The following is an 18615-nucleotide window of genomic DNA, read 5'->3' as shown; positions in this document are numbered from 1 at the left end:
GGATTTGGAGAGCATCCTCATTTATCCCTGAAGATTCTCTACCCTGAGATGAAGAAGAAATAAATATACAAACTAAGGGCCATCAGCTTAGGCTTGTAATTTCCACTTTTCTCGCACCAAGACTTTTCTGCTGTAGTACAAATCCTCTAAAAGCACAGAAGGATCTCTCTTTTATACTGTTCAATATACTGTTTATACTGAGTTCTTCACAGTTGAGCTGGCTCTCCCCCTCCAGCCAGTAAACACACTATATTACTTCCATGCACTTGGATATCCTTCCTTTGATTCACTGGCAACATCATGTACCTCTGAGGGCAAACTTCAGCCCTTAACATGGCAAGGCTTGTATAGCCTAAGGCAAAGGAAGCAGCTAACTAGTTAAAATTAGCAAAAAACAATTTTTCAGGGAAATGTGTACTGGCAGTTTTAACACACAGAGAACAGGCCGCTTCCCTGCAGTATTTCAGATGTGGTTGGGGGTGGGTGGGTGGAATCTCTCTAACTTTGCTTCCTTTTTAATCTGCCCACCCACCATGAATGAAAGACTTATTGTGAAATCAGGGTAGCTAACAGTGGTATGGAAAGTGGTATGGAAAGAAGTAATAACTGCTTAACAGATGACACAGTGCAATACTGTATAACAATGCTAATTAAAATAGCATTGTGGTTGTTAAAAAAGGGGGGGAAACCATGTAGTTATCCACATAAGAACCATGTGTGTGTGTGAGTGAGTGAGAGCTCCTATGTGGTTAGGCTTTTTAAAGTAGTGCTGATATATGACATAGCAAGTTCAGCTAATTTGAAGTTTGATTTTGGGAGTGTATGGGACAAACAGGGATAATTTGAAGAGACCTGCCAGAAAGTGTTTTGGGGGTGAGGAACTGAGCACTTTTGGTGGCAGTGGCAGCAGCATTGTTTCTTTGTTAAATAAAGGTCACACTTCTGTGGACGGGGGGGTGGGGGGTGGTGGTGGTGGTGAGGGTGGCAGGAACATTAGAACCACAGTGGCAACCTTTTTGTTTTAACCTAGAATACAGGTGTGCTCCACAGAGCAACATTCCAGCAGACTTCCGACTATATATACAATGGTTGTCCCGCTGAACTCACCAGGTTAGCTTCTTTCCCTCCTTGAGCTTGCTAACCAGTGCTTTACGTGCTTTCCATTGTGCTTTAGGCAGCTAGCTGCCTTCTTCCTACATTCCCCAATCCTGCAAGGCATTCTGGGGTGTTAAAGGGCTGCCATAAGGCATTATGGCATGACCCATCAGCTATTAGCATTGTCTGGGGAACCATGGGTGCAGAACTGATCCCCCTGGGTAAGTGGCACATACCGATACACTGGGAATGGCAGGACATCATGATGTAGCTTCATTCACAGTGTATTTCTTGCAAGGAAAAAATGGTGACCACCAGAAGCAGTAGAGCTTCTACATGCTACAAAAGTGTAGCATCTCCTGTAGCAAAAAGATGGCAAACACTACCACCAGCACCACCAAAAGTGGTAATCAGCCCTCCCCACCTCAACACTTTTTCTGGATTCCATTCCACCTTAAATAATCAAACCCCCTATTTTTGCTACCTACAAATGGGATGAAAAACGCAGTGGCTGTTTGGATCAGTCCTAGCTGTATCCAAACCCACAAGCCCCTTGCAATGGTGCCATTTGGTAGGCAGATTCCAGGCTAACTGATTGTGAGCCTTTCTGGACAGGAAACATCTCATACCTCTCTTTTGTAAATTGCTTTGAGAACTCTTTGTTTCAAAGTCATATCTAAATATGTTAAATAAATAATAGCTATTATTGATGCAGAGTCAAGCTTCTTTAATGAGGAGATCAGGAGACGTTCCTTAATTCTGTGGGAGTCTGTGGGTATAGAGCATAGGTGTAACACATTGCCTGGACACCTGGGGCAGGGATGTCATGATTATCACATGATGGCATGATTCACGACATCATGTCTGGTTTTCCCGGGAGGAGAGGTACTCGCTGCAGCAACTATGCAACCTCTGCCCCCCATTCCTTCTGCTGTGGAAGCAGCTCTCCTTGAAGGGGAGCCTCACAGGAGAAGGAAAGGGGGCACAAAGCTGCCAGCACCTCCTCCATAATTAAGGCAGAGTCTGAGGGGCAGTCATGCACCCTGTCTTGGAATAGCACCTGGGGCAGGTGCCCTTCAGGCTCTGCCCTAGTTACAGCTGTGGTACAGAGATCACACTGGAATGCCTGAAATTTGGAAAGGCATAAGAGCTTGGAAGAGGTAACCCCTCCAAGCTAAGAGAAGAGGCTGATAAAGTTTGTGAGCAGAGCAGATAAGCTGTGTAAGCACTGGAAAACCGAGAGAGTGAGAGCATATTAAAACCTCATATTCTCCAGCATATCTTGAACCAAACCCTTAAATCAAACTAGACTTAGAAATGGAGTTGTGATTTGCCTGTCAGTGGCCTCCCAAAGTCACATACTGCATGTATTAAAGATACTCTGGTGCATTTTGGTAGGATGTTCATGTTCTTACATAGGCTGGCTGTCAAGAAATCTTTTTTTTTGGTTTTGTTTAAATCATGTCATCAGGTAATTATGTGGTAAATCATGAAAGAATGGAAACCTTTCCATTGCCTTTCATGTCACATTTTGTTTTAATTTAAGCTTCTGTTGAATTCTGAATGAATAAAAAATAATAATAAAAGCACATTGCCATCTGGATAGTTTTGAATTGGCCCAATAAGAATTTTTTCTTCTGAGCATCTGGGGTATTTTCATTGCTAGTGAGTAGTTGGCAACCTTCAGTCTCGAAAGACTATGGTATCGCGCTCTGAAAGGTGGTTCTGGAACAGCGTCTAGTGTGGCTGAAAAGGCCGATTCGGGAGTGACAATCCCTTCCACACTGGGAGCAAGTGCAGTCTGTCCCTGGTCTGTCTCCCTGGCTATGGGCCTTCCTTCTTTGCCTCTTAGCCTCAGACTGTTGGCAAAGTGTCTCTTCAAACTGGGAAAGGCCATGTTGCACAGCCTGCCTCCAAGCGGGCCGCTCAGAGGCCAGGGTTTCCCACTTGTTGAGGTCCACTCCTAAGGCCTTCAGATCCCTCTTGCAGATGTCCTTGTATCGCAGCTGTGGTCTACCTGTAGGGCGCTTTCCTTGCACGAGTTCTCCATAGAGGAGATCCCTTGGGATCCGGCCATCATCCATTCTCACGACATGACCGAGCCAACGCAGGCATCTCTGTTTCAGTAGTGCATACATGCTAGGGATTCCAACACGTTCCAGGACTGTGTTGTTTGGAACTTTGTCCTGCCAGGTGATGCTGAGAATACGTCAGAGGCAGCGCACGTGGAAAGCATTCAGTTTCCTCTCCTGTTGTGAGTGAAGAGTCCATGACTCGCTGCAGTACAGAAGTGTACTCAGGACGCAAGCTCTGTAGACCTGCATCTTGGTATGTTCTGTCAGCTTCTTGTTGGACCAGACTCTCTTTGTGAGTCTGGAAAACGTGGTAGCTGCTTTACCGATGCGTTTGTTTAGCTCGGTATCGAGAGAAAGAGTGTTGGAGATCGTTGAGCCAAGGTACACAAAGTCATGGACAACCTCCAGTTCATGTGCAGAGATTGTAATGCAGGGAGGTGAGTCCACATCCTGAACCATGACCTGTGTTTTCTTCAGGCTGATTGTCAGTCCAAAATCTTGGCAGGCCTTGCTAAAACAATCCATGAGCTGCTGGAGATCTTTGGCAGAGTGGGTAGTGATAGCTGCATCGTCGGCAAAGAGGAAGTCACGCAGACATTTCAGCTGGACTTTGGTCTTTGCTCTCAGTCTGGAGAGGTTGAAGAGCTTTCCATCTGATCTGGTCCGGAGATAGATGCCTTCTGTTGTAGTTCCAAAGGCCTGCTTCAGCAGGACAGCGAAGAAGATCGCAAACAAGGTTGGTGCAAGAACACAGCCCTGCTTCACGCCGCTTTGGATGTCAAAGGGGTGTGATGTGGAGCCATCAAAGACAACAGTGCCCTTCATGTCCTTGTGGAAGGATCTGATGATGCTGAGGAGCCTGGGTGGACATCCAATCTTGGGGAGAATCTTGAAGAGGCCATCCCTGCTGACCAGGTCGAAAGCCTTTGTGAGATCTATGAAGGCTATAAAGAGTGGCTGTCGTTGTTCCCTGCATTTCTCCTGCAGTTGTCTAAGGGAGAATACCATATCAGTGGTGGACCTGTTGGCTCGGAATCCACACTGTGATTCTGGATAAACGCTCTCTGCAAGTACCTGGAGCCTCTTTAGTGCAACTCGGGCAAACAACTTTCCTACAACGCTAAGGAGAGAGATGCCACGGTAGTTGTTGCAGTCACCCCTGTCACCTTTGTTCTTGTACAGCATGATGATGTTTGCATCCCTCATGTCTTGAGGTACTCCACCTTCTCTCCAGCAGAGACAGAGGATTTCATGCAGCTCAGTGACGATGATCTCTTTGCAGCATTTTAGGACTTCAGCAGGGATGCTGTCTTTTCCAGGTGCCTTGCCAAAGGCAAGGGAGTCCAAGGCCACGTGATGTTCTTCTAGGGTTGGTTCACTGTCAAGCTCCTCCAGCACAGGCAGGCACTCAATGTTGTTCAGCGCTTCTTCGGTGACTACATTTTCTCTGGAATATAGCTCAGAGTAGTGCTGCACCCAGCGTTCCATCTGCTGCGCCCGATCCTGGATGACCTCGCCTGCGGCAGACTTCAGAGGGGCAATTTTCTTCTGTGTTGGACCTTGGGCCTGCTTGATACCATCATACATCCCCTTGATGTTGCCCATGTCAGCTGCTATCTGTATCTCGGAACAGAGCTGGAGCCAGTAGTCGTTAGCATATCTCCTGGCAGTCTGCTGGACTTTGCTGCGAGCAGCTCGGAGGACCTGCAGGTTGCGCTCACTGGGACAGGCCTTGTATGCTGCTTGAGTTCTCGTCTTTTCCTCAATGACTGGTGTCAACTCCTCAGAGTGGGCTTCAAACCAGTCTGCCGTCTTGTTGGTCTTCTTGCCAAATATGGACAAGGCGTTGTTGTAAACGGCATTCTTGAAATGTTCCCATCTGTTGGATGTGTTTGCATCGACCGGGCCTGGAAGAGATTCCTCAAGCGCTCGTGCAAATTCCTCCACTTTTCTCTGATTGCTTTTCTCTTATTGCTAGTGAATAATCAGTTTGAAATATTGTTATGAATCCTGTCCATTTTGTTCATTAGGTAGATTCCTAGGTCTCTCCTGATTCCTCCTGGGTCCAGGAGGCCCAGTCAATATTTCTTAATGGCTAATAGATATTCCTTAATAGGAGTTAATGGTTTGGGCATATAGATAAATGGCTCATGAATGGCCACAATACGGAAAAATCAACAGAGCTGGAATGTATCCCACAGTGGAGGGGAGAGACTGTTGTGTGAGTGGGGGAAAAAAGTTGTTTGCAATGGATAAGACAGGGATAGACTGAAACATAGACTTTGCTGGGAGTAGACTCAAGGCATCTTTGGGGTGCAGAGGGGTCTCCCTGGAAATCTGATCTGAGTAGTTCTGCCTTGTGGGGGTTCACAGGCTGCCATCAAACCCTCAGCTTGTATATTTGTAAATGAACAAAATATTACAAAGGCACCATAAATATCCAACACTCTTTTCCAAAGGAAGCTATAGTCATGATAGCCAAATTTCAGAGCTAGTGGTTTGAGAGTTGGACTTAAACCTAGAAGATCCAGATTCAAATCTTTGCTCCTGGGTGACCTTCCTGACTGACCTTGGGCTAGTCACCTACCTCACAGGGTTGTTGTGGAACAAAAGAAAGGAAGCAACTATGAACACCACCCCTGAGCTCTTTGGAGGAAGGGCAGTATAAAAAAAGGGAAAAAATAAAATAACGCTTCCATAGAACATCTCACAGTTTCAGGAAATGGGGAGTGTGTAAAAATAAGACAGCTTAATCTAGGTTGTAAAGAGTTGACAGATTCAAAGCAGCAGTGGCTGTGTTTTGTCTCCTTCTGGAAAAGAAAACAAGTGTATTGAAATTACCTGGAATCTCATTAACTAAAATGTAGTGTTGGATGGTATCTTTTTTTCCCCCTGCAGCTGTCCTATGCAGCCTTAAAGGGTGTAATCCTATGCAATTTATTTGAGAATAAGCCCCACTGCATGATAGGATTGTCTTGTAAGGGATAGAAAAGTCAAGATGTGTGTGGTCTACCGCAGTGTGAATATCAGTGTGGTATCAAACACAGTGTGGTAAGCTGCAATTTGCATGATGGTGAGGAGTAATGATGGCTATGTACTACCTTCCTATACGCAATGATTGCTAGTTATGATGCTTCTGCCAAGTTCAAGTGCAGTATGCCTCTGAACAGCAGAGCACTGGTCAAATTCTCCCAAGCGCTGGGCAGACACTTTAGAGGCCTAGTTTATGGAATTGCTTACCGACCACACCATGGTTAGTGACCACTTGGTGAATAGTTACCTGTATTCACCCCAGATTCCTCTCAAATTGAGCAAAGATTTTTCACAGAGAGAAGTGATTGTCTAAGGGAAAATGTTAGCAGCAGGGGAGCCATATATAAACATGCAGTGCTGTGACTGAAAGAAGCTGGCTGCAGAGTCAGGAGGGAAAGCAACATGTCTGGCAGTGCGGAGTGCTATCTTGAACACTTGAGCATCTAATCTTTCCATTCTCAGCAGGCCAGTAACCAAAATACAAACCAGAACTAAATCGTACCCAAAAAAAATGTATTTGTTTGCAGAGCACTGTTCAGAATCACAGAGACAATGCTGGAAAGGATCACTTGTCTTTGCTTGTCAGACTCTGTGTTCCATTTATCCTGCAGAAGCCTGCAATGGACAATGGAACCTGAGTCTTACCTGTCATCCAGTGGTGGTTCTGGGGGGGCGGCAGGGGGGCAAAAGCCTCAGGTGTCACACCTGTGGGCCCTGTGGGGCGGCACCACTTCACTGCTGCCACTGCCCAGAACCACTCACCCTCCGGAGTCACTGCAAGGTCACGTAAAGCCCTGCGCTGTGTGTGGGGTTGGTTTTGGCAGTCTTGTGGCCCCTTTCAGCCCCATGACATCGTTAAAATGCTGCTAGCAGTTGTATCGATTTGACTTGCCTGTAGTTCTGGAGATCCTGTCTAACCTGGCCTTTCTTTCTCACATTTACTGGAGGTGACAAAGACCAAATTTCTTGTTTTGTAGCACTTAATTTCCCAGTGTTTTGTGGCCACAAGAAGCAACTCTGGAGAGTTACTTCTGTTTATTTTTTTTTCCTTTTAGTTCTATTATTTATGATTTGCTGTGTGTAAAAGCCAGGCTTCTGATGGCTGCAAATTTCTATTAACAAGTTATCACAAAGCCTGAGCAAATTGGAGAGCTTACTGCCACCCCCTCCCCCAGTCTTTGGTCACAACACTTAAGGATGAAGAATCCAATTACACTATCACGCTTATTCCCCTGGAAAGGTCAGATGCTGTTTCCGCCTCTCTGATAATTCTGCAAACAGGGATATCGTGGTTTGTTTGATGAAAGTAAAAGTTCTTAAAACAGCTACATTTTCTGTACTACCAAGGAAAGAAAAGCAGCAGTTGCAGAAATCAATGCTCTCAGATTTTTCATATTCTAAGCTTGTGTATTTCAGTGGTTCGCAGTTCTCCTTATTCACAGCCAGAAAGAACAAAACCTGAGAATATGTTGAAAAGGAAAGAACAAGAACATCCTCTATGTTTTATCCATCATGGTGTGCAGCCCTCCTGGATTCTACAGGCTGATTTTGGGTGAAAAATTAAATGAAAGATTGATATGAGCACTTCAGGGAAACCAGTGCATATAGAAGGCAGTTTAGTCAGGGCCCAATCCTAATGAGCATATAAGGCACGTTTGCAGGTCCTAGTGCTGGTGGAGTGCCAGGCAGCGTAGGTGGGGGCATGGGGGGAGGTGAGAAGGAGGTGTTCCAGGGCAGGGGGGGACAAAGGAAGGGAAGGGAGAGGGTGGGGAGAGGGTGAGGAGAAGAGAGTGGAGTGGGAGAGACGTGGGACCAGTGGAGCTTTCCTCCACCAGATTCTGAGCCTCTGTGTCAGGCTGTCCGCCCGACATGGAGGCTCTAAATTCGATACCAACCCTCGGGTCGTCGTAGAATTGAGTAGTCCCATTGTGGGGCCGTAAGCCTCACCGCTGGGCTCCTGCCCGTGCTAGCCCAGCACCGGCTGGTACTGGGCTAGCGCGGGGCGGTCACCCAGCTTGCACGGCTCGGCGGTCTACTGTGGCATGGTAAGCGGGGGCAGGGAGGAGGCATTCCGGGGAGGGGGGAGGCTGGTGGGGAGCGGAGAGAAGGCGGGGGAGGCATGCCGTGGGGAGGGAGGCATGCCAGGGAGAGGGAGGGAGGCTGATCTGCAGATCTGCACTCTGCAGGATCCAAGGCGCTCATGGAGGGCTCTGCGCCCTACACGAGCGCCTTTACTTTACTAAAGTGAGTAGCCCCATTGCGGGGCTGCTTACCTTACCCAGGAGAAGGGGACAAAAGTCCTCTCGAAGCGCCCAGGGCACACAGGATCTGGCGGCAGCCCTTCTCAGTGCCGCAGATTGGGCTGTTAGGCATGTACCCTGGGTGCCCGGGCAGCTGAGGATTGGGCTGTTAGGCATGTACCCTTAACTCTACTGTGTGAAACCATTTACATAGCTTTGGATTCTGTTTGCTAATGTAAAATTTAAGATAAGCAGGAAGAATATATTAGGGTATTTTTACTATATATTTTTAAATTCCCAAACAACAGTGACATGGTTATCAGATAGTACTGAGAAATCAAAGCTCCCCATTGCATTTGTGGATACAAGGCCAGTAACCTCTAAAATCTATGGAATTTATCTTATTCCCCATCTCTGTCTTTAAGACCATTTATGGTGTGGATAAAGCAGAACGGAAGGTCCTCAGCCTGTTAACAGAGAGTGGAGGAAAGTGAATGAGATCAGAAGTCCTTTCGCTCACATCCTTGACCTTGCAATAAATGGGACATGAACAGAAATGAGCAATTGCTGTAGCGCTACAGGAGATAGAAGCTTACTGTTATATAGCTCTGATTAAATCTACTGTTATTTTTGATATATCCAGAGGTCCACATCATATGCTAGTTCCACTGAACCATGATACATTTGCTTAGCATTCACAATTCAACATTTTAAAAACCTTTATAATTAATTGAATGTAAAGGAATTCTGTTGTACTATAAGTGATTCTAAGTGATTTGATTTTAAAATGGGATTAGGAAGGAGGTAGTAGCATGGAATGGAAGAGACATTATAAATCAGCTGTCTAATGGTATGGACACTTTTGTGCATATAGCAAAAATTTAGTTAACTGTATGTAATAAAACCACCAGGTAGAATATATTAGGTGAAATTGGGCTGTCACCTGCCTTCATCCCTGGACAGCCCAATCCTAACCTGCTCTGCTCTGCTCTGAGTGGCCTGTGCTGTAATGCCCCCAGCCACCCCAATGGGAATACTCAGATCTGCACCAGCAAGATCACTGGTGCAAATTTGAGCAGTTTATGTAAGGTTGATCAGGCCAGGGAAGGGGTTAGAATATGACCTGTACTGCTTTGGCTGGTCTCACCCCCTTCCTGGGCCTGATCTGCCTCCTGGACCACACCCCTGACCCAAAAGGAACATTTATGCACCTGAAAAATCCAAAGCCACATCTTTTTGCATTAAAGGTTCTGAAGGCTATTTGAAGAACAAAGGCCTATTCTTTGTATCTTCAACTGCAAAAGAAATCTGTGTTTGGGGAATACAAAATTTATAAAAACAATTTGATTCAGCCATGCAAAGCCAGCAATTCACAACTGTTGGCAAAGCTTCCATGTACCAAAACCTTTTGAGTCATTTTCTCCAGCACAGTTCGTTGTCTTCATTACTTCAGTTTGGGAAGTCTTGACTTCCTTTCAGTTTTACATCTAAGAAGTTGACAGTCTCTTCCCTTTGTGAGTGTGTCAATGGTATTTTTGGTCTGCAGACTATGCAAGCTTCATTAATTCTTGCCTGTATTACATTAAGACAATGGAAAGAGACGTAACACTGGGGGGAATCATTAATATAACAAATCACACAAGGGAAGGAGCCTGGCTGGACATATTTTGAGGGTGCATTTTGCTGAACATTTTGTTGGCACTTCTATTTAAGAAACACATTAAGCCTGGTATAAATTAGCCTAACTGATGGAGAAGCTTAACAGCTAGATGAGGAAGGAGAAAGGAAATGCTGAAAGGAATTTGTGACTCATTTGGAGACTCTTGGAGGGATCAGAATAATTCACAGGCAAGGGCATTTGCCATTAATTCCTCTCCAAGGGGATTTCTCTGTATCTTCTGCTTCCTTGCACAGTTTAATGAATAACACAGAGACATGTGCTGAGTGTTCAGAAGTTACCACTATATTACTTCAAGACCATGAGGTGCATCACTCTCAGTGGCAGTCTTTTTCTCCTGGATAGCTCATTTTTCCCTCTTACAGAAACTGGGAAATCCTTGGCACTGCCAACACATTTGTTCCATTAGTTCAGAACATCTCCAGGACTTGCTTCTTCTTTTAGCTTATTGGAAAGGGTCGATTTATGTCAGCAATTCTAGTGCAAGGTCACTAAGGGCGCAATCCAAACCTGTGCTGGAGCAGGCAAGCCAGGAGGCTTGCGCTGCATCCAACGCAAGTTCGTTGGCTGCAGTGGCTCAGCCAGAGACAAGGGGAAGCTCTTCCCCTTACCCCTGGGTAAGGGCTGCACGCCCCTCTGGAGGTGCAGCAAGTCCAAGGAGAGTGGAGTGACTTGAAGCCGCTCTGTTATTCCCAGGGATGGTGATTGGGATCTGGCATAACTGCCGGGTCCCAGCCTCACCCCCAGCTCCCCGTGTGCCTGCTCCCAGGGCTGCCCATTGCCCGCCCTCCCCCGCCCAGCAACACTCCCTCCTGCCCCCACACGCCTCCCTTTGCCGCTTGTGTCGGCGTGGGTGTGCTGGCATAAGCAGCAGGGAGGAAGCTGCTACAGAGGCTTCTGTCAGCCTCCACACGTCGGCGCATCTACATGCGCTGACGCAACCTCCCTCTACAGAGGTGCAAACGTGCTTTACGGCACATTTGCGACCCTCCCAGGGCTCCTATAACAGCATAAGTGCCAGTTAGGATTGTGCCCTAAGGGGCATAACATACTGTAGTTCTAGAAAAAGGAACCACTCCCCTAAATCCAGAGCCTACTTATGATTTATTTATGCTCAAGGCGTAACATCAAAATGACACCATGCCTACCCCACTAACTCATATGGATATAATCTACCAATAATATAGGGCACAGCCCCCAACTCTGCACAAGGCACATTGAAATGGTGGGCTCTTCAGTTCACTTTTGTAGAGCTTCAGCAGGAGAACTTGCAGTGACTGTGCCTCATAGGGCAGCTCTGCTTGCTTCACACTTTGTTACCTTAATATCTCCCAATATATTTTGTTTCATCTTGCTGCATGCTAGGAATACTGTCACCTACATTGCTCAATGCAAATGAGGACTTGGTGGAATTTCTGCTACTAGGAACTAGGGCAGTGTGTCACTTAACCCTTTTTAATCCATAGCTCTACAATTATGAAATGGGGGGCCGAATCCTAACAAAAAGTTCAGAGCTGTGATGCATCGGTACCAATGCAGCAGAGGCTGCATCCAGTGCTGGAACAAAGGCTGCTGGAGGTTTCCCTGAGAGAAGGGGACATTTGTCCCCTTCACACGGGGTAAGCCCCAGTATCCTCTATGGGAATTCTCAGGCTTGTGCCAGCAAAACAGCTGGCACAAACCCAAGCAACCCCGTGTTGGAAAATCAGGCCCAGGAGGGGGAAGTAGAATATGGCAGAGTCCTCTGCCCAAGGTAACCAACTCAGCTGGCCTCGTGGGTGAGCCAGCCCTAGACACTTAGGGTGCAATCCAGCCCTTGACTTGTGCTGGCGCAAATCCTTTGTGCTGGCCCAGGAAGGTTGCAAACATGCCGTAAGGCACGTATGTGCCTCCCCGGGAAGAAGCTGGGCCAGTGCTCAGAGAAGTGCCTGACTGCAGAAGCCAACGCAAGCCTCCATGCAGGCTTCCTCTGAGTGCATTGCGTTAGGCTGACTGTGCCGACGCAAGGCTGTGAGGTAGGCAGGGAGGCAGGGAGGAGGGGGGACGGAGGCGTTCCTGGGCAGGGGGAGGACAGATGGTGGGTGGCCCCGGGGGTGGGGGGGGTAGGCAGGGAGTGGGAGGCAGGGCTGGGATCCAGCAGTTATGCTGGATTCCAACTCCTGTTCCTGGGGAGAATGAAATGGCTCCAAGCCGCTCTGCTCTCTTTGGACTTGTGCCACTTCAAGAGGTGGCGCAAGTCCAAGAAGATCCATAGGGGGCCAGCTGTCCCTACCTGGAGATAAGGGGAAATGTTTCCCCTTGCCTCTGGCGGAGCCGCTTTTGGCCCCTATCCAGTGCTTGATACAGCGCAAGCCTCTTGGCTTGCCTGTTCCAGTGCAGGATAGGATTGCACCCTTAAGTAGTAATATGACATAGTAAGTATTCCTCTAGTTCAGTGGTTCTCAAACAATTTAGCATTGGGACCCACTTTTTAGAATGACAATCTGTTGGGACCCACTAGAAGTGATGTCATTAACCTGAAAGTGGTCATGGCCAGAACGTTAGGAAGTATACAATAAGTATAAGTTTAAAAATTTATTTAAAATAAAGAAGACCCTTCCTAACCCTCCAAAGCAGTTGCTGATCTGTTTTTTTAAAAAAAATTCCCCAAAGGCTGCAATCCCATTCACACTTACCTGGGAGTAAGACCCCATTGACTATCATTGTTAAAAGCATATACAGTGTAGCCTGTTAAAAGTACAGATCTATAATTTCCCTAAATGCAGTCACGTACCATGGCAGCATCAAGTCTAATATATTAAAAATAAAATACACCTTGAAATGAATGAGACCCATGTGAAATTGGCTTGCAACCTACCTAGTGGGTTTATTATTCTGGTTTATTCTGGGACTAAAGCACAGCAAAACACCAACATATCCAAATTCAAGGAGTAAAGGGGGGTGTCTTGTGTACAGAAGAAAGACCCCTCTGTTGCTTTGACTTCTTTTCTAGTCCTGTAAGGCACTAGACAGATGCCACATACTGACTGTAGCACACTGAAGCTAATGGTCTGTGCAGAATTCTGATATTTCATAAAGCCACGTGTTGCTTCCCTTCAGCCCTCACATAAACACAGCTATCTTGGGAGGGAGAGAGCACGAAACAAACTTCAGACGGATCCCTGATCACATTAAGAAATTTGAAATATTCATGCGAACATTTGCTAATTCCTCCCAGTGAAAATTTATCTCCTTTGCTGCTTAGAATGCAGAATGCAGCCACTCAACTTCCATCAGAAAGACGAAGAATGATTTGAAAAACCCACATGAGAGCAGTCATGGAAAACTGTGCCCAGAGAGTTCTGAAAAACCTCTCTCGTAAGGATAATTTCCACTGATGCATCTGCTTGCTGAAACTGCTCTCATGTTTCTCATCAGTAACATTCCTATGGGCCCTTTCTGTATCTGTGGCCCTTCATCCCTTATGACTTAGTCTTCAGTACTGATTATCTAATTATTTTCTCATTAATGCTAAAATCTCCCTTCTTCATCTTATCCCATCTCCAGAGATCTTGCAAACATCTGCTCATTAGATAGGAAGCCTGACACTAGACTAACTTTCCAGGGTACAAAATCCCTAATATCCAGGTCAGAATCTGTTTCCCACATAATGTTTTGTACTTAATGGAACATATGAAGCTACCTTAGACTAAATCAAGCCATTGGTTCACCTAGGTAAATATTGTCTACACCAGTGGTTCTCAAACCTTTTACACCAGGACCCACTTTTCAGAATGACAATCTGTTGTGACCCACCAGAAGTGATCTCAGTAACCTGGAAGTGATATCATGGCTGGAAGTGACATCATCAAGCAGAAAAATTTTCAACTCTCCCCCATATGACAAAATCAAATCAATTAAAAGTTTACAATAAGGATAAATCTAAAAATTTATTTAAAATAAAGAAGACTCTAAACCATCCAAAGCAGCTGCTGAAAAAAAAAATCCCCCAAACATCCCAAAGGCTACCATCCTATCTGCACTGACCTGGGAGTAAGCCCCATTGACTATCGTTGTTAAAAGCATATATAGTACATAGTAGCCTGTTAAAAGTACAAGTGTGTGTCACTTAAATATGGGGAAACATTTTGCAATCCCCTCATTGCAGTAACACTCACTTTGCAGGCTATTGGAGACTGATTGCCTCATTAAGTCTCTTCTTTGCATTAAGAGCCTCTTCTTTGTTGTGTAAACATGCACTTGCTGGGCAGGCTACTGGAGACCTGATTGCCTCATTAAGAGCCTCTTTGTTGTGCTTTGATCACCATCCTATATATGGTCCATCCTTAGGCAGAAGGTTGTTAAGTGAGGCACCCCTATACAGATCTGTAACATCTCCCCAAAAGCAGTCACATAGCATGGTAGCACCAAGTCAAATAGATTAAAAATAAAATGCACACTGAAATGAAGGGGGACCCACCTGAAATTGGCTGGCCTCTGCCCCCTTAAGGGGCGGGGGCAACAAGGAGACAGCAACGTGATTTTGGTGCTTGCTTCAAAGCCCTCTTTCCACTGGTGAACTTAAGGAGATTCACCCAGTCTTAGTGCCCTTGCCCCACAGTCCCTGCAATGCATCACACTCAGTCCCTCAGAAATGGACTGCTAATCTTGATCTTTGGTGCAGCCTCACCACTGATCCACAAACTCCTCACTATCTGTCTTTGTCCTCTGTGCAGTCCAGCTGATGACATGCTTAGCGCTTGTGATTTTCTTCCTTTATGTCTGAGTGTTGAATGTAAGTGAATTTATTCTATTTTTGAAACTCTCTTAGAGGAGACCTGAGATTGGCTTCAGGCCTTCTTTCCAAAGAAACTATTAAGACGCCCAAGGTGGGCACCTTCAAGCATCTGTGGTGCCTGCTAGGTGTGTTTATCCCTTTTTTCCTTCTTCCTTTCCCTCCTCTTGTCTCTCTTTTGCTTCCTCTACTGTCTATTAACTGGCTACAATTAGGATTTAGACATGCTGCTTTACTTTATTTGATTCCCTCTTCCTATCATTGTGAAAATATCCCCATAATAAAGTTTGTTTTGTTGCATGTTTCACTCTCACCCCCCTCTTTACCTGCCAAACCACTAAGCTCTGCCACTGGCCACTACACAGGATATGAGCACATGAATTGGGTTTTCCCTTTGTTACATATGTTTCAAAGCACACCTGGGAACACCATTCAGCATAACAGTGCTGCAGATTAGTGGTGTCACTTGGGGGGTGTGCGGGTTGCAGGTGTGACTAGGGTGTGCACAGGTGTGCAGGCCACACCGGGTGATGCGCACAGGGGGTAACACCACTACTGGTCAAAAATTTTTAAATCTTGGAGTTTTTGAAAAATACCATCATGTTCTATATCATTTGATGCATAATTTCATGCAGAATGCAATGAAACAAATCACGTTTAAATATCTCTGTTCTTTCAAAAGTTATAGTCAAAAAAAAGTGGGGGCAGAGGGGGCAGAGGGATGGCGCATCACCATGTCCACTGTCTGGGATGTTGCCCCGCCCACTACATGTGAGAATGTCCATCATGGGGGGATGCGCTGGCCTCCCTCACTAGTTGCTACAAAGCCTAGTGACGCCACTGCTGCAGATAGACATATTCTATGTGACAGCTTGATGTGAACACAAATGATTGCTGGCTGAATTACAGAATTTAGAGGCTGACGTGACAGAAATGTAAAGCTGGCATTGTAGAAGAAAGGCCAAAGTAAATGTCTAGGGAGGCCGGATATAAGCAGTCATGAATGCTGCTAACAAATAATTCACTGAATGACAAGATTTGGACAATGGTGGCTCCATTGCATACATTGATTTATTTTGCTGCATAAACTGATTTGTGAGCACTCTAGTTGAAAAGTGGTATATAAATGTTCTTCATCATCATTGTCTCCTCTTGTACTACAAAGGAAGATTCTCCCAGTTTTTAAGGCAAGCAGATGCAAGGGAATGTTGTGTGCTCCCTGAGGCATCTCCCTGATGAGCTTTTGGCTTGATCCAGCAGGGATCTTCTTATGTTTAAGTATGTTACCGTTTTAAATTGTACACTCAGGATCCAATTCTATCCAACTTTCCAGCACAGATGCAGCTGTGCCAATGGGTCATGTGGGGCATCCTGCAGTGGGGGGGGCAGTCACAAAGTCCTCTACAAAGTAGGGAAACTTTTGTTTGCTTATCTCAGGGCTACAGCTGCATTGGCACTGGAAAGTTGGATAGGATTGGACCCTCAGTTTCCTAGGCCTTTTCATTATATGGAAAGACTGCAACTATGTAAGATTTCATGTTTTCCTGCGTAAGAAATCTGTGTAAGATTTCATGTCTTCCATTCACACATTTCACATTTTTTTTAATACCACCTTCCCATCAAAGAATTCAAGATGGTATACATAGTTCCTTCCCTCATTTTGTCCTCACAACAACCTGTGAGATAGGTGAGGCTGAGAGAGAGAGAGAGAGAGAGAGAGAGAGAGAGAGAGAGAGAGAGAGAGACTGGCCCAAGATCTCCCAGGAAGTCTGAACGCTGAGCAGGGATTTGAATCTGGATCTTCCAGATGTAAATCCAAGGTCTGAACCACACAGTCCTGGCTCTCATTCATTACCAAATGCTCAACTTTTTGAACGGCAAACAGTAGTTCAGCTTAGACAGCATGCCAAATCTTGCTATGCCTGACTGAGGTTTGAGATTTTGAGATTCCAAACCCAAAGACAAATCATGGCTTAGAGCTGCTCTCATTTTTCATCTGTTCATCATTCCACTCTATATCTGCAGTGGTCTTCTGCAGTGGAAGAAGAGCTGTAACCATGGTTCATCAATTTATGCATCACACCAAAATATAGTCCCTTAACCATGGTTTGTGATTTCTGAATTGAGCCACAGTGGATTGAGTAAAAATGGTAAAAACTTTACAGCCCAAATTGCTATGTACTTGATTGGTCAGGAAAGACTCACAATATGTCCTACTGATATGGAAAGCGTAGGTACATTTCAACAGGGAATGATTTAATTCAATTCCTATGATCACTGCATTCAATCAAGATGCTAAAATTGGTTTCTGCCTAGCTCTTGCCAGTCTGACACAGCTTACTTAATCCACAAAAAAAAAAAAAAAAAAGAGAATACAAATAGGGGTCGTAGCCAGAATGAGACAGATTCATTGTGATATAATGAGGCACAGCCATTATGAAAGCAGCACAAAAGAAAACTATACAATTCCATTGTTACTCAAAAACTTAAGCAATAAAGAGAAAATAGGTTTGGAACACATAGAACCACACTGTTCGTTCAAACCTTCACCAAAGACGAAGTTCAAAAAGTTTTGATATCAGTGATATCAGGGTGCTTTATTCTCCCATTCAGCAACCGTTTTATGTAGATATAGAAAAATATATAAGAAGATATAAAAAGGGATATTTAAGTACAGTGATCGAGATCTTTCCAGATCTATCCAGAAACAAGAATTCATAATTTCATTATAACACAATACCTGCAGCTATACAAATCTGAATCAAGTGAATGTTAATAACTGGTTAGCAACACCTTCAGAATATCTGAATCTTCTGAAATGCATCTGTGAGTCGTTCAGATGAAGCAAAGATAAAACATGTAGAAGACATGTCTAAAAATATCCTAACCAAAGCATTATCTCTGCATTTCCAAATCCTTTCCATAAATGGACAAGGATTCTCTAAAGGCAATAGGTAGTCACATTTATTCTCCCATATTTGACATTCGGAAGTCACGAATGACCATTTTTTTCCTGACTTGGGAGACCTGTTTTGAGACATGGCACTCATCTTCTCGATGCATTAGAGAAGCATTTCTCAACATTTGTCCCCTGCTGTACCACTTTGCATGGTCCCCCTATTGGAAGTACCACTGGAAGAAATTGGCGATGATGTCATCGCCACGTACTTCTGGTTTGGGAGGCCAGATGCAATGCGTCTGGTAAGAGGCTCTTACCAATAAACACCAGAGAAAGGCTCAGGGCAGATAGGACATGTGAAAAGTGCACACTGGCTTTTTGAACATGTGAAAAGTGCATACTGAAGCCCTGCCCAACGAGCCAAGCCTCCTACTTGTCATGCTACTGCTACTGCTCTTGTCATGTTGCACTGGCAAAGGTCTGGGGATCCTGCAAGTACCACTGGATACCACCTCAAGTACCACCAATGGGATAAATACCACTGGTCAAGAAACACTGCATTAGAGAGCATAACAGACTAACATTCTAGCAAAAGATCTATATGAAAAGCTCCAGGATAAAATGCAGTTTTGACAATGTGCTTCACATATGCGTCCTATGCTACCACCCAGCTTCACAGTCACTCTTTTCCCTGCTTATTTTTTTCATGTAACAATTGTTGCATTTTTAATTTTTACAGAAATGCTCCCCCCTCCCCCCCCAAAAAAACAATTACTTTGTTTAAAACTGCATGCTACAAGAGAAGGCTTGTGCAAGAGAAG

The 18615-nt window shown here is 45.2% G+C and overlaps 1 protein-coding gene across 2 annotated transcripts in view; it reads right to left on the bottom strand.

Moving 5' to 3' along the window:
- The window catches only part of GRID2 (glutamate ionotropic receptor delta type subunit 2), a 997958-nt gene that overhangs the window by 90283 nt on the left and 889060 nt on the right, over positions 1-18615 (bottom strand). The gene's annotated exons all lie outside the window — the stretch shown is intronic.

The sequence above is a fragment of the Tiliqua scincoides genome, chromosome 6, assembly GCF_035046505.1.
Source record: "Tiliqua scincoides isolate rTilSci1 chromosome 6, rTilSci1.hap2, whole genome shotgun sequence".
Classification (NCBI taxonomy): Eukaryota; Metazoa; Chordata; class Lepidosauria; order Squamata; family Scincidae; genus Tiliqua; species Tiliqua scincoides.
The sequence above is the reverse complement of the archived record's forward strand: the minus strand, read 5'-3'. Positions and strand labels throughout refer to the sequence as shown.